The sequence below is a fragment of the Pundamilia nyererei genome, unplaced genomic scaffold, assembly GCF_000239375.1.
Source record: "Pundamilia nyererei isolate P.nyererei 1_Seehausen unplaced genomic scaffold, PunNye1.0 scaffold00051, whole genome shotgun sequence".
Taxonomy (NCBI): domain Eukaryota; kingdom Metazoa; phylum Chordata; class Actinopteri; order Cichliformes; family Cichlidae; genus Pundamilia; species Pundamilia nyererei.
Window position 1 is genome coordinate 3,408,011 of NW_005187452.1, and position 15,459 is coordinate 3,423,469.

Genomic DNA, 15,459 nt, shown 5'->3' on the forward strand with positions numbered 1-15,459 from the left:
TTTTTTTTTTTAAGTTTAAGAGTAGTGAAAACAATCTTTTACTTTTCTGACAGTAAGGTGTGGTGCCTGTCGTTTTTGTAACTAGTCCAGGATTTTTCTAACCTGCGTCTGACCTGACTCGAGCTGTCACAGAGGATTGATTCACATGTCGGTACCTCTTTGCAAGAGTTGGAGGTAAAGAAGCGGTCAGTCGGTTCCTGTTTTTGTTTGTGTTGTGCTCTGTACTGACTGCAACTCCCATTAGACAAGGCAATGATACGAGTACGTATGGCAGTAATTTAGAAAACGAATGCTGCAAATCCGAAGCTGATGGCGTGCTGAGAAATGCCTGCAGTTAGAATACAACCAAAGATGATAGTTGGATTCCCTGTTTTATTTATTTTTATTATTATTATTTTTTAATAGAGAAGCTGTTGTGCGCGAAAAGTGAGTTTCATTAATTTGGGTTTGTCCTGTGCTCCATGGGGGAAATGGCAACTGACTTTATATGGAAGTTTTGCTCAACAAGGTGGCGTGTTGGTAGTGATAGAGTACTGTGCAAAAGGCTTAAGCCACCCCTAACTTCTGTTTATTTTGTGAGGAAAATTGGAAATGGGTGCTTTCATCTATTTAAACATGTGGAAACGTACATGGAAATATAAACGCAAAATACAGAGTTTGAGAGTCAGTATTTGGTATGACCACCTTTATTCTACAACGCAGTCTTTTCTCGCTACTTGTGCAGTTACCTCAGATTTTTCAAGGACACACTGCACATCATGACGAGAGATGCCAAGGTTTCTACTAACTCTTAACAATGGCTATTAACGCTGCCTAAAGATAAAGTTTAGGATTGGTTCTTTGTTAAGTTGTCTGTTGTGTGCAGACACTTTTCATCCCTTAAGTGCATAAGTTATGTGATTCACAGGGCAGTGTTAAGTGGATTACCAAACCAAAAATAATACAATGAAAAATATTCTTCTGAAAAGATACAAGGACTGGACTTAAAATGAGTGAAAAATCTGACAGTTTCACAAAGAAAAGCTGGAGAACTATTGCTCAAGAGCAAAAAATTGTGAGAAAGTCTGGCTCCTTAGAAGCAAAATATACAGAATTGAGGGGTGGCTCAAGACTTTTACACACTGGTGATTACTATTAGTAATACTACTTGTAGTCTTCGCTATTGTCATTAATATTACTATTGTTGTTATTGTACTGTTATTATTTTTAATATACATTTATAGCAGCTTAAGAAAGCACTTTACAAAGTGCTTAGACAAGCAAATTCACATGTGTTACTCATAAAAAAAATCCAAATCACAAATATCCATAACTTTGCTAATTATCCTGCATCCAGCACTGGTAGCTTTGTTTTGTTCAAATCAGCTTTGCTCTGATTATACTAATGCTTGGGTATGCACTGGTCTCTGGTCGCTGCATTAGTTACAACAAAGCAGTTTAGGAGAGACTTATGTGTGTCTCATTGCTGTTGACATAAACTCAGACATGATGTGCAACAAAATGCTGACTATAGTTGACTTAACAGCCATGACTGTCATTAACAGTGATTTTCTGAAAGTTAAACTGACCTCCTCTTAATGTAAGGAATGTGTTGAATACTCTGTCATATCGGGAGATCTGAGTGAGACATTATTTTTTTCCCTGACAGTTCATCTGCGCCTCTGTCACTGTGATGGCTCAGGGATCGGAGAGAATCTGGCACTCCTCCCAAATATACGGCACAGATTTATAAGCGAAACGAATGTTTAGAGGTAATTACAGGAGCTGTAACGCTCTTGATTACAGCGTGAGGCATCATGACTTCAGTATGCATTAGCTCTCCCTGTCTGCCTGGCTCAGACGTTGATAAATGTGGGGATATACGCGTGTGTGTCAGTGGCACACTTTTGCTGAAGTAATAGCTAGGTTAATGACATGAACTCTGACCTGCTAATTTTCCCATCCCATTACAAGTTGGGAGTCCTACTTTTTCTGTGTGCCAGTAATTGAGCAGAGAGATCACACCTTCTGTGTTAAAGTGTGTTTTAGTGATGCAGTGAATGGCACATGTATGCACGCGTTAGTATGTGTGATATAATTTTTTTCTGCTTGCTTTGGCCTGGGTGTTGGCAGGATGTTTTTGATTTGGGTTGGTGTGATTGTTTATCCCTTGTGTGGTCTACAGACATGATTTATTCATATCTGACCTCCTCTTTCCTGTCCTGCCCCCCTGTGCCCGGTGTGCTGCAGTCGTTAGCCTGGCAGGACCAGCGTCGATCCCTTAAGGTCCATCTGCGTGTGTGCCGTGTGTTTGTTTGTTTCTTTTGCCGGAGTGAATGAAAGGAGAGGATTTTGGCACTTATTTTTCCACAAGTGTGTGTCTGTGCATGTGTTTAGCCTGCCTATGCTGAGTTCCCGAGAGTCCCCTCTGATTGTGTGCAGTCTCCTCTGATTTGAATAACAATGAGCAGGGGAATGCAGGCGGTGTGTTGTCACCCTGCCTGGATCACCCAAAATGAATCAGGTTTTTCAGACTAATGTGTTACAGTCGGTCCAGATGTGTTGTGGCCTGCCCCGAGGGTTTGTTTGTGCCCAGCGTGATAAAAACTTCCCTGCTGTGGATCTAATGGAGTGGGGAGTAACACAGCAAACAGCTTTCATCTTAACCATTTAGTTATTTAACCATGACCAAAATATAAAAAACATTGATGGTATTTCTGTCACATCATTACTGTGTACTGTATGTGGATTATCTAAACAGTTGCCACAAAGGCACTGAAAAGTATGTGTTCTGCCCAAAAAAGTCATCTTGAGATATGATGAAGTTGCAAACCACTGCAACTAAGCTGGGAAAATCTGTCAGGCATTTTATAAATTATACATATAAATTTATACATTATACAATACTGTATTGTATGTGGCACTGATTATATATTTTTTCCCTACAGTAGAAACAAGCATCATATTTATTGATATGCCTTTATTTAAACAGGAAACGTGGTTGAGGAGTATTTTACAAGGGAGATTAGAGGGGTTGTACTACAAAACAAAATTAATGTGTTAGCGAGCTTAGATTTATGAAGGTGTCTTTCTTTCTACGTGGGTCAATCGCTGTGTTAACTTGTGCTGAACACACAACGTGGTCTGGAGCAGAGTTTTGGTCTAAAATCTAACATCGAAACTAGAGCAGGGCGATATGGCCAAAAATATTTATCTCGATATATATTTGAAAATTTGCGATAACGATATAACTGACTATATAATTGATGCGAGACAAAATACAACTCCACAATTTTACTAACGCAAAAACCCCATCTATTTATTTTCACTTAAACAAGCAGCTGTTTTTTATGTGCATTAAAGCTATATAAAAATTTAACAGTGCAAATGCAAATTCCTTGCTGAAACTTTAACCAAAAGACATTTCCAGTTGAAATGGGCTGACATATCCTGAGCATAAACATGTATAATATCCACTAAAGTTAAAAAGAGGTGCCTTGCAACATTAAACTGCAGTGTGCCAAATAAAAAAAGTCAAATACGTATTTTTCGGACCATAAGGTGCACAGGATTACAAGGCACATTAACCGAAACAAAGCAGTCGGATAAATCAAACTTTATTCAACTCATTCTTCTTGCTTCCTCCACTTCTGTACCATTGATTCATTAATGCTGTATTCTATCACAGCTGCTCTATTCCCATGTTGTTGCAGTATATTAATGACTAACCTCATATTGTGGATGGATTCTCTCAGTTGTTCTCCTGACTGAAGTTTGGTCCGTTTACAGCATCCTGCCATGCTATTGCATTTGTCCCTAACCATCAGGAACCTTCACGTTAACTTTTATCGAGTGGAAAAAAGTTAGCATTCATCCTCCAGCTTTACTGTTTATGTTATGCTAACATAGCTGTGTCGCTAGCGATCACGTAGCACATCATTATATACCACCTAGTCCAACTTCAGTAACCCTACAAATGTCACTGCTATTTAGTTTTCAGTCTTCATTGATGTTGGAAGTGATAGCATAGCTGTACGTTTGAATTATTTCAGAAATCTCTCAGTCAGAACATGCTATATCATGTTTAGGTAACTAGCGAAACTAGCGAGCTAACTTCCGCTAACTTCCTGCTAACTTCTAACTCCGTTAAATGTAATAAATTCTGTTTTCATGGATGCCTGGATGTTAAACTTAATCGTTACACCTGGTAAAGCAGCAATGCTGATCAATTTATTAAAGATGAAAGAATTTAGACAGTTTTTAACTATTAGTGATGCTGCAGTGTTCGTTTGACTTTGGCACCTGAAGTGGACAGAGTTTTGGTCCCAGATTACTCCCAGATTTACGAGCACCTTAGTCCGTCAAATACAGTAATAACGACGGCCCGCTAGCATGCTCTAGCAAAAATAGTGCTTTGTTGTGTATCTGACAGACAAAAGCTAAACCAGTTCCACACCACTGAAGTTGCACCATTTTTACAAACCAATTCTGGTTCATCTGTTTCACTCAACAATCCGCTTTGCCTCTTCTCATTCTCCGTTGCTGCCATGCTTTTCGGTCATGTGCGCATGAAAAGGCACTGCGCATGTGCATTTTACCCATATTCTATTGCGATATTTTATTTTCTTATCGTTGTCCAACATTCTACCGGTATTACCGTGAGCGGTATAATATCGTCCAGCCCTAATCGAAACTTTTCATAATTCTTTTATTTACAGTGTGTTTAAAGTTCTGTGTTCTCTGGGGAAGGAAAAATGTTCATAGCATGAAGCTTTTAAGCTGCAAGCCTCAGTCACACATGTCTGTAGACTAATCGGTAATGACCTCTAGCAACTACAGGTTTCTATTGAAACGTGAGTATTCCTCAACCATTCGGTGAGCGGCTGCTGGAGGTTTTGGAGGAGTTGGTAGGTGAAATTGGCTACAAAGTCTGTGGATAACTTATTTAGCACGTCACAAATCCATAATAGTTCCAGTAAAGATGAAAAATTTAGCAGTTTTACTACAGTTTACGTTCATTGGCACCATCTTGGGTTGTTCCAGATACAATTCCAGATCCAAATTCCATCTGGGAGCTTAGAACTTCCAACTTATTCAGCAAAACACACTGAGGCAACCTGCTGGCGACTAAAGCAACTGAAAGTACATGTTAGCAGTTTCACCTAGCGACACCAAGCAACAGCTCACCAACCAGTCCAGGAATAGACATTTTCCCTAGCAACCAGAGGTTGGCAGGGGGTCACCAGCCTGTCTCTTGGCCTGTATGACTTACGACTTGCTAAAGCCACTGAAGGAAGCCCAGCTATAAAGTTTCTGCAGCACATACTGCATTGTCAGTGAAATTTACATACTTTCAGTTGGTGATACAGAACATTTGTAGTGTTTTCATGCTTGGCTTTAATCTCCAACTCCAAGAACAGCAGCTAACAGAGGTTAGGTTAGAAAATTGATCAGTTACGTTTATGGCTATTTATCACCAGTGATACCTATTTAAGCAATAAAATTTCCCTTTGATCTGACGACATATTAAAGTGGTTTGAATATCTAATTTATTAGGATGATCACCCTAAGTAACCTGACTGACTATATTAATGTTTAAATCCAAAGGTCGATGTGTAGCTGTTGTCTTGGGTGGGGAATAAATAATGTGCCAGGCGCACCTTTTAATGTGAGCATGTCCAGATCCTGAAGCAGAAAGTCTGAGTTAACAGAGAAAGTCGATTACCACCGTTGTGATACCAGTTATCTGACTGAGCTTTTAAGTTTAGTTAAGGGAGCTGAGATGAATGAAGTCTGGCTGTCTTGAGCTTGCTTTGTAGTACATCGTCTGTCCAAGCTAGCACCCATGCCAACTTAAAGCATATTTTTTTAAATGCAACAAATACAACATAAAATACAAGATATACAAAATGCATATGAAATCTAAACACCCACAACAACAAAATACCAGGCCTCTCAAGAAAAATGACTGCACACCTCCTTCAGCATGTTTAGAAAATGCTGTCTTCTGAGGGGGAAAAAAATCAGTGCTCTTTCTCGTGAATATTCTTATGTGCTGACCAGATTATTTATGTGTTGGTGAGGTTTTTTTGTTTTGATTTATTTTAATAAAAAATGCGGGCGTTCCTCTGAGATTCATTAGCTCTGGAAAAGCGTCCTCTGTCCAATCAAGCAGCTCGGAGATCCAGAGCACATTTTGGTTCACTTATCCCGTTTCCTGTCTAATTCCCTTATGTGAAAACTTCACACACAAGTTAATGAGGTGTAAAGGGCCACTTGTCTCCCCCCGCCCCTGCACACGTGCATCATGGTACGTTGGGTAACATACCCTTCAGGGGAGGATCCTGCTTAGTTGGGAGGGTGGAAGGAGTGACATTTTGTCAGGAACAGTGACCCACAATTTGTTGAAGTTGGCAGTCTGGCCCTCGGGCACCTGCCAGAGATGTATCGTTCTTGGCATTAGAGGGGGGAGAAACCTCGAGGGATTCTTGTGGCGCAGCACCACTTCCTCCTTTTCCTTCATATCGGCCTCTTCCGCCCCAGTGCTGGAGCTTGCAGGTCTGGCAGCAGCTCTGCCCCTCTGTGAAACTGCAAATGAAAAGGAATGGAGGGTGATTACAGGCTGGGGCTTGATTACATGCACTGTCTCCCACTCATGGCAGCCACATTAATCACGCAGTGTCGGCATGTGGAACTCAGCAAGAGAGAAGACACAGTATAGCTCCAAGCATTGACTGATTGACTGTGGGATCATAAACGCACGCCTGCATAAAAACACTCAAAATCACTGGTTTCTCTCTTTGTATGTTTCTCTTCGACTCTGCCACTCCCTGCCCCCTCTCCTCCAAGCAGCCTGAAACACAGACACACATTGTGTTTTGTATCTCTGTCCTCCATTGTGGAGGGGACTTGTCTTAAATGGCATGTGTCAACTTGTGGCCCTGGGAACGATTCGGCCCTTTTGTTTGCGATGAGATGATGAGAAGTAGTGTTTACTGAAGTGTGGTGAGGATGAGGGTGGTGGTTGGCTGGCTGTCTGAGCGTGTGTGTGTGTCTGTCTTTAAACCAGTGGTGGAGATGTTTGGCTGATAGCTACACTTTGGCCTTTCTCCCCCTTCACTCTTATGAGTGGCAGTAATGCTGATTACGCCCCGGTGAGACGAGCTGGAGCTGAGCCTCTTTGCTCATGCTGGATTAGCACAGACACACATGCACAGTTTGCATTAGCAACCAGTTCAGAGTGACTTGCCTCCTGCTGATAACAGACAGTGGTGGTGGCGACAGGTTTCACTCCCTCCTCCACCTTCTCCTCCTCCTATCAACCAGAAAGGGAAGCAGTGCCATGGCATCTCACTCTGGAGCCGGGGAGGCCAGGACAAAAGACGGCCTGTTTTCAGAAGGCCATTACTCAGGCTGCAGAGGATGTGGAAACAATAGCCTGCATGAGATCTACACCCAGACCCCACATTCAACCAAAAGCTAGCAGGAAACATAAGCCCTGTGCACCGACAGCAGTCTCTCACAGTTTTTGTTCAATTGACTTTATAGTTTGATAAAGCCAGGAAAATGAGCCTTTCCCGTCCTGCACCTTCAACGTGTGGAGACATTTATGACAGTAGAGAGTGAACTGTGGCTCATTAAGATACAGTCACCACAGAGGCTGACAGACTCAACTTTTACTGTGTCAAAAACCCAGCAGCTGATTCTTTTCCTTCAGGAACAGCTGTGGGTTGCATGGGGACTATTTTTCAGGTAGAAATTAAAAATCTTGTGTGTGCAAGTGAGTGGCTTTGTCTGGGATGAAAGTTGTTCAGTTTTGAAACTCTGTCTAATTAAAATGGAGGTTTTGCAAGATTGTGCAAGCTTTACAAACTAAGATTCAATGTTTAGATATGCTGGAAAGAAGCTGTCCAATGTCTGCAAACATTGTCAGTGTCCCTGGTGCATCAGCTTGTTTTTGAGGTTTGAAATCTTGCAAATGCGGACTTGTGAGGATGTACATTTGCACTCATTCTGCTCTCGGAGCAGTATGTAAAGACAGCCACTTTTCAAAGATCTGCCCACACACTTCTGAGCTTCCAAGTCATGCAATTTATGGCAACGTTATCTCTCAGCTGTGGTCTAAAACTCAGAAACAGACGGTGTGGGGAAAAATAAAAAGCTGGCATTGTGGAGGCAGGGGTACTTACTCATAAACTATTGTTTGCCTTCAGCTGAAGTACAGTGTATTTACTGCGTTAGGTGGGATCAACCTCGAAGGATAACTCATTTTGAATAAAATTAGGGTGTAGCTCGTTGTATACCTAACTATGGTGGGTAAGAGTTATTGCTAGGGTTTTTTTTAAGAATTAAACAAAAAAAGATTGCATGGATGCTTTAGTGATCAAGCAAGTCTGAATCTGTAAACTGGACCGAGCCAGACAGCGCACGGAGCCATAAATCCCGCTCACGTGCCCGTCATTGGTGAAACAGTCTGTCAGTCGCACCTAACCCAGTCATTATGATGTGCTTAGACTATAGTTACACATGCACTGAAGCCGTGAACTTCTCTAGACATTACTCATCATCTGTATGCAACAATGCAAAAGTCTGATTAGATGAATAGACCTTAACCTGCCAGTTCTTAACCTCCCACCCTTTAATGTCCAGTGAAACACGTGTAAGGATAGCACGGGTGACTGCAGCCATCCTACTATGAATACTTCCTGAGGTAAAGGGCTCTTGGAGTATGTAGGGTTGGGTTGACAACATTTCATTTAAAATAAATCAGAACTGCGTCACAACACCACCGTAGTTCACCTGCTATGTCAGCTTGCTGCTATGTGGCAGGTCTGGCTTCAAAAGTGAGTCGAACCCCACAGACTGAAAAAGCCCGACTGTACAGCGTTAAAAGGCACGTTTACATCCCAGTTTAAGGAACAGCTTTAGCCTCTATAGATTACTCTATAGGGGGGTTTAATGGATTTTATGACTAATGACTTGTTTTATAGTAGAGACCAGGCAAAAGCTTTGCGCTTCAGTTTTGGTGAATTAAATTGTAGTGGGGGGGTTATTTTCAGTCTTGTTTTCCGCAGTAATTAGCAGATATCTATCTGTATGTTACACCCAGCTGTTGGACTGTTGTGCTCACTGGATTGGGCTGCAGTTTGCGAATGCGGTTTTTTAACCAAGCCTGCCAATGTTGGTGTTTGCACTCCACGCTTCGTTTAAAATAACGGAGACTTGAAAATCTGTAGTACAAAACCAGTGAGTGCCATCACGGTGGCCACGTACATCCTTTATACTGCCTGTGGCCTAAACCACACGAAGCATGTAGCTTGAATGCTTTTGAAGTGGATTATTTCCTGCTGTGTGCTGCGTGCAAGATGTCTCTCTTTATTCTCCTTGTTTGTTTCCCGTCACATGAACCTGAAAATACAACTGCTGTCTCATTATCTGACAGTATTTTGTCCTAAAAATCATTAAACAAATTTAATTCTTGCCAGGATTTGACCATCTGTACATGAAGTTGCATTATAGATTATAATGGGATAGTGAGTAGCACAATACTCTTCAGCAACAAGTTGCAGCTTGTATGGAGGTGTACAAATGCAAAATTTTGTGTAAACATAAAATATGTACTTCTATTTATTTTTTTCGTTTGTTTGCACAGATGTGGCATTCAGCTCAACATTCAAGAAACCGAGAGAAATCCAAGTATAGATTTCCCAAGCCTTAAACTGCTGCTGCGTTCCCTTACACAGTCCAAGGGGGTGAAAGTTTAAATGTCTGCTCATTTATTCGGCCTAATATGTAACATGATAAATATGGAAAGATCATGATTAAAACTGTTGGAGGCCTGAGGGAATGGATTTGTGTGTGCAATAAAGGGAGTGACCTACTCTTGGTGCAGAAACTGAGATCCGGAAAATTACATTAAAGTGAACACTGCAGTTAAACTCGGTGCTCATTTATCACTGCGTGGCAGTGTTGGGTTTCTTATTTGATGGGCTGGTGTTATCACACAGGTGTCTTTATTTAATTAGGCAGATTTAGATTTGATTGACTGATGTCTCTTTCCTATGAGCTTGCACATTTTAGTTAGGAAAATGGCACCTTTTACGACCATTTTAACCTGATTTCAAATCGTTAACAGTTGAAGAACACGGATGAAACGGAAAAGCTCAAAGGAAACGAATGGTGAAACCTATGACAATGATGAGACACAGACTGACATTTGGACTTTGTACCACAGACCCGATTTAGGAGAGGCATAATATTTGATGGTGGGGGAATTAGTGAAAAGGCAGAAACTGGAACAAGGCTGCCCAACTGTCTAACTTACAATAAAAAAGAATGATGAGTTCTGTTATCTCTCGATTTGGGATAACAGAAACATTTGTCAGATTCAGGCTCTGCTTGCTTTGCCTCTTTGCCTTGTGGCCTCTGGGGTCACCGAGCATTACTGAGGTCAGAAGTCTCTTTCAAAGCAATTTTTATTACAAAAATTTCTTAAGAGGAGACCTTTGTTAATATTTGTAGAATACCTAACCGTCCTGATTACTTGCGCCCTGTTCGGTTAATCTGGTTTTCTTTTTGCCTCATTTAAAAAGCACAAAGATCAGAAGCAACCCCACAGATTCTTTGAATATTTCACTTCAGAGGAAGACAATAAATATTTCATTATTCACGGTCAGTTGAACTCTTAAAGTGCCCAGTCCTTTTGTTCGAGCGCCTCTCTGGGTTTGATTTGCAGTGTTTGTCTCTCAAGAGAATACGCTTGGCTTTGGCATAGGCCCCAGTGGCTGGGAACAAGAGTGATTGTTGTAGTTTGGACGGTGGGGATCTAGATGTCTGCCTGTGGAGCTGCCAGCTACTGCTCCTACGTGCACTGCGTGACGGGGCATCTGTGACAGCTGTAGTCTTGTGACGGCACGCAGCACAACAGTCCATAAATTATTGAAAATTACTGTGAAAACATCCTGTAATGAACTCCTGACTGAAGAAGCGGCAGCATCCAAAAGTGGATGCTCTTGGCAATTACAGACTTCTAATTTTCACCTAGAAGTGCCTTACATTTGCAAAGTTTTATGTGTGAACTCAGCTGTAAGCTGACAAAAACATATGCTGCTAAAAAAAGAAAAGTTAATGTGCAGATTTTTAGTTTTTTTTTTGTTTTCCATCCATCCATTCGCTTCCGCTTATCCTTTTCAGGGTTGCGGGGGGCGCTGGAGCCTATCCCAGCTGTCATAGGGCGAAAGGCGGGGTACACCCTGGACAGGTCGCCAGTCTGTCGCAGGGCTAACACACAGGGACAGACAACCATTCACACTCACTCGCACATTCACACCTAGTGGCAATTTGGATTATCCAATTAACCTATCCCCACAAGCTGCATGTCTTTGGACGGGAGGAAGCCGGAGTACCCGGAGAGAACCCACGCAAACACGGGGAGAACATGCAAACTCCACACAGAAAGACCCCGGCCTGATGGTGGAATTGAACTCAGGACCTTCTTGCTGTGAGGCAACAGTGCTAACCACCGTGCCACCGTTTTGTTTTTTTAAATACCACCAGTATAATTTCTTCTGTCCTGTGAAGTGTGGTGCTTAGTCACCTTCCTGCTGTCACATATCACCCATGAATGCTTATCAGGCTTCACGTGAAAGTCAGATTACATTGGAAGTCATATTCAAATCAAGCAGCACGACTCATCACCGTCTAACTCACATGAACACCATGTTTCTGTGTTTATTTTGAGTTTTTATTATGCAATAAGACAGAAAATGTTTTCTGTTGATAAAATATATTGAAATGGCAAAACTACAAATTTAGTTCCGGGTGGTTAGGACTGTCACCTCGCAGCGAGAGGGCCCTGGGCTTGAATCCACTTTGGGGCTTTCTGTGTGCAGTTTGCATGTTCTCTCCAGGTGCTCCAACTTCCTCCCAAAGTCCAAAGACATGCATATTAGGTGATTCTAAGGTGGTTGAGTTTCAGGTTGAATATGCAGATCGCAGTGGGTTGGAGAATGTTCTCCACAGGTCAAGAAAGTAGCTTAAATCGGTCGTTCAGGGGTTTTGTGTGCTAATTAGCGAGGAGGTGATCTGGTCTCCCCTCCTGCAGTGAGGGCTGTCTATGTATTCACAGAGAGGTACTTTAACTTTATGACTTTAAATACTTCATTATTTCATTATGTCATTTGCATATATGGGCTTTTAAGAGTCAGGTGATTAAATTACGATCAAACAAAATGTATCATGAACTAACACAATTAGCAGAACGATGTTTGCGTCTTGTTTTCTTGGTGAATCCAACGTTACATTGGTCTCTAAGCTGACAGAGATCTGCTGTGTGATGCCCTGTCTGAAGGACTGTTGATCAGAGGTTTCCTTGAGTTGGGGGCTTTGATTCTACAACTGTAGGATCTATGACATAATGGTTTGCTGTTAAGCTGAAGCTCGTGGGTGGGGCCAATGTTTAGAGATGTAAACGGGTCTCATGATAACACAGAGTCAGAAGACTTTATTTATCCCCAAGGGGCAAATAAGAGACTGACCTTGCCAACCGTACATACAATACACAAACATCACCTTGGGGAGACCGGTCAGGCTAGGTAGCTGGCCGGTCAGCCGCACGAGCAGCGACCCGGAACTGAACAACAATGGAAAATGCACAACATGAGAAAAGACGAGGAGAAAAAAAGAACCCCCCCCCCCCCAGACTGAGCTCCAACAGGGAGATCCATTTTTTTCCCAGTCAGTAGCCCATTGGAGGCAGACTTTAAACCCTTTCCTCTTTGTGGGATGTTGATTTCTTTTTTTCCTTATTGATTCTTCCTTGTCTTCTTCAGTCAACACTAGCAGCTCAGTAATGTACGGGCTTATGACTGACTTAGACTTATGCGCTGAATTGTTGTAGAGGCTTCAACCTAACTTTCATGAATGGCCAACGCTATTACCAGCTTTGATGCTTTTACGTGGTGTTTTATATGTTAATTATCTTCTGGCAATGTCCCGATGTTTCATATGTGGTGCCACCCACATACAATTAAAACGTGGGGACTTTTTCCATCTTTGAATGCTTCTCTTTGTTGTGGTTAGCATTTTAAATTTTCAAAGAATATTCAGGCAATCATTTGTCCCTCTGGGTTTTCGACTCCTTCGTACATTATCTCACATCCATTCTGAAAGTTTTTGCATCTCCCTCTAGAAATTTGCTGACAGCAGTGAGTTATTATATTGAAGCTATGATGATTATTTTGTCACTGATTAAATCCAAAACCTGCAGTGAAAAAGTAGCTGCACAGGAGTATTAGACAGTACTGAACAGGCCAATCAAAACAGCTCTGAGCTGCGTTAACCCTATGTGTAGTTACATTTCCAGGGAGGTGCACATCAGGTTACGGCATAAGTTATGTTGTAGTGTTTCTGGGGTGTTTTTGGTTACAAATTACCAAAGTCATACATTTAACACAAGTATAAATTTGCTGTTACGTGTGCTAATATTTAGCATAGTATTTTCTGTGTTCTTAAGTTTAGTTAAGCTTGTTAGCACGCTAACAGAGTACCTCTGAAGGTTTAATTTAAGACTTTAATACCAATAATACAATTTTACTTCATGTTAAGAGTGACAAAGAAGTACAGATATCAGATTTACAGTATCAGAATTACTAATGTTTGTATTTGTTTGACTAATGTTTAGCTATCGTGTGTAATAGATAGAATAGATGCTATCCACATCCAGATGTTATCCAGAAGTCTCTAACTAGAGTTGCAGGAGGTGATGCAGAGAATCAGAATCGCATTTATTGGTCAAATATATGTGCAAACACATAGTAGGATTTTGGTTCTGGTCGACGGTGTCTCTCAAGCACAGCAATGTAAAACACACAATATATGAGCGACAAAAGAAGAAATAAACAATATACATGAGTGGATCATGATGAGACAGGTCATGGTCCCCAACACACTATAATACACTATAATAATCTAGTGTGCTGTGAGTCTTACTCTGAGTCTTACTGGGCAGCACAGTTTGTTTGTTTGTTCAGTTACTTTTTTGTAATTGTGATTTTTACTTTTAGATGTAAATATAATAATTATATTTCTCAAAACAGTTTATGAGTGCTTTTCTGTTTGATCAACTAATAGATTTTTTTTCCCCTTGCTTGTCTCAGACTGTTTCTCTGCTTTTTCAGATGAAACATGAGCTTTTATTTAATGGCTGCTTCTCTGGTTTTGCAGCTTAAGTGGTTGTTGCGTGAAATAAGCTGTAGGTGTAAAATGATTTGGACTGACAGAGATGCACTAAGCGTTAGTGATTGCAGTGACATCTGTATGTAAATCAGCATTTTTATTTGTGTGCCTAATGTGGTTGTTTAACTTGCAAGACTTTAAACTTTATTGCTGTTCTGTTCTGTTTTGTTTTTTTGCTTTGAAGAAAATGCAGGCATCGCCTTATGAATCATTAACAGAAATGTCTTATGGTGGGGGGGGGAATGCTTTTGGTCTTCTCCCCTGTGTAATCAACATGTTTTTGTATTCCATTTTCTTATAAACAATGAGACATCCAGTGTTAACTTGCAGGACTATCTCAGAAAAACATTACACAGTTCAGCAAAGGCTGAATTAGAAACACAACTTTTTCAGGAACTGAGATCCACCTGTGTAGCTACATGTAAACTGCTCTGTCCCATCCGAGTTAAGCTAAATATAGGTTGTATAAATTCCTGTGATGAAAGCCTGCAAGTAGAGACATGTGCAGCAGGCTGATAAGAAAAGAGACCCAACGTCTGTTCTTTGTTGCACACTTGCAAAACATCTGAGGTGACTTAAAGGCAAATACACAGAGGTAATGGGCCACACAGCTGAATGAGAGTAGATCAGAATTCCCTATAACAGTATTAGTTTTGTTCGGTTTAATAGCCTATGAGGCTCTTGTTGTTTCTTTAAAGTGGTACACACGTAAAACATAGCACATGTCTTCATTCTAGATATGTAGAGACTTTTGATTTTTAAAAACTGATATATAAACAATATATTATCATCAGTTCCTCACCTTCAGCTCTTCACATGAGACCATATTATACTTGCTAATTTATCCAAAATGCACTCAACATTTGTATCTCTGTATATAGAGGGGGCAAGCAATAGAAACTGTTTTCCACCCAGGTGAAACATAAAGGAGTTGATCTTTTGTTGAGCTAATCGAAGCTTTAAATTAAAAACATGAGCAGTTAATATCAAATAGTGGTGGGGGAAAAGCAAGAAACAAGAAAAATGGTTTAAAAATGTCAGAATTGCCAAAATAAGTTACTGCTTTTACAAAGTGTGGCAGTCTAACACTTCGGTGACGTTCAAAATAAACAATTTGATCATCCATTAATTGGGATAAATAAATGGTTCTTAATATTTTGAACTTTGAGCTTAAATGCATTGAGATGCTGCCATGTGATTGGCTGCTTGGATATTTGCATTAATGCGCATTTGAACATGTGCAAA

At 40.9% G+C, this 15,459-nt stretch overlaps 1 protein-coding gene across 1 annotated transcript in view; it reads left to right on the forward strand.

Annotated features, from left to right (window-relative positions):
* Positions 1-15,459, forward strand: part of LOC102192890 (RNA polymerase II elongation factor ELL) — a 33,507-nt gene that overhangs the window by 1,555 nt on the left and 16,493 nt on the right. The gene's annotated exons all lie outside the window — the stretch shown is intronic.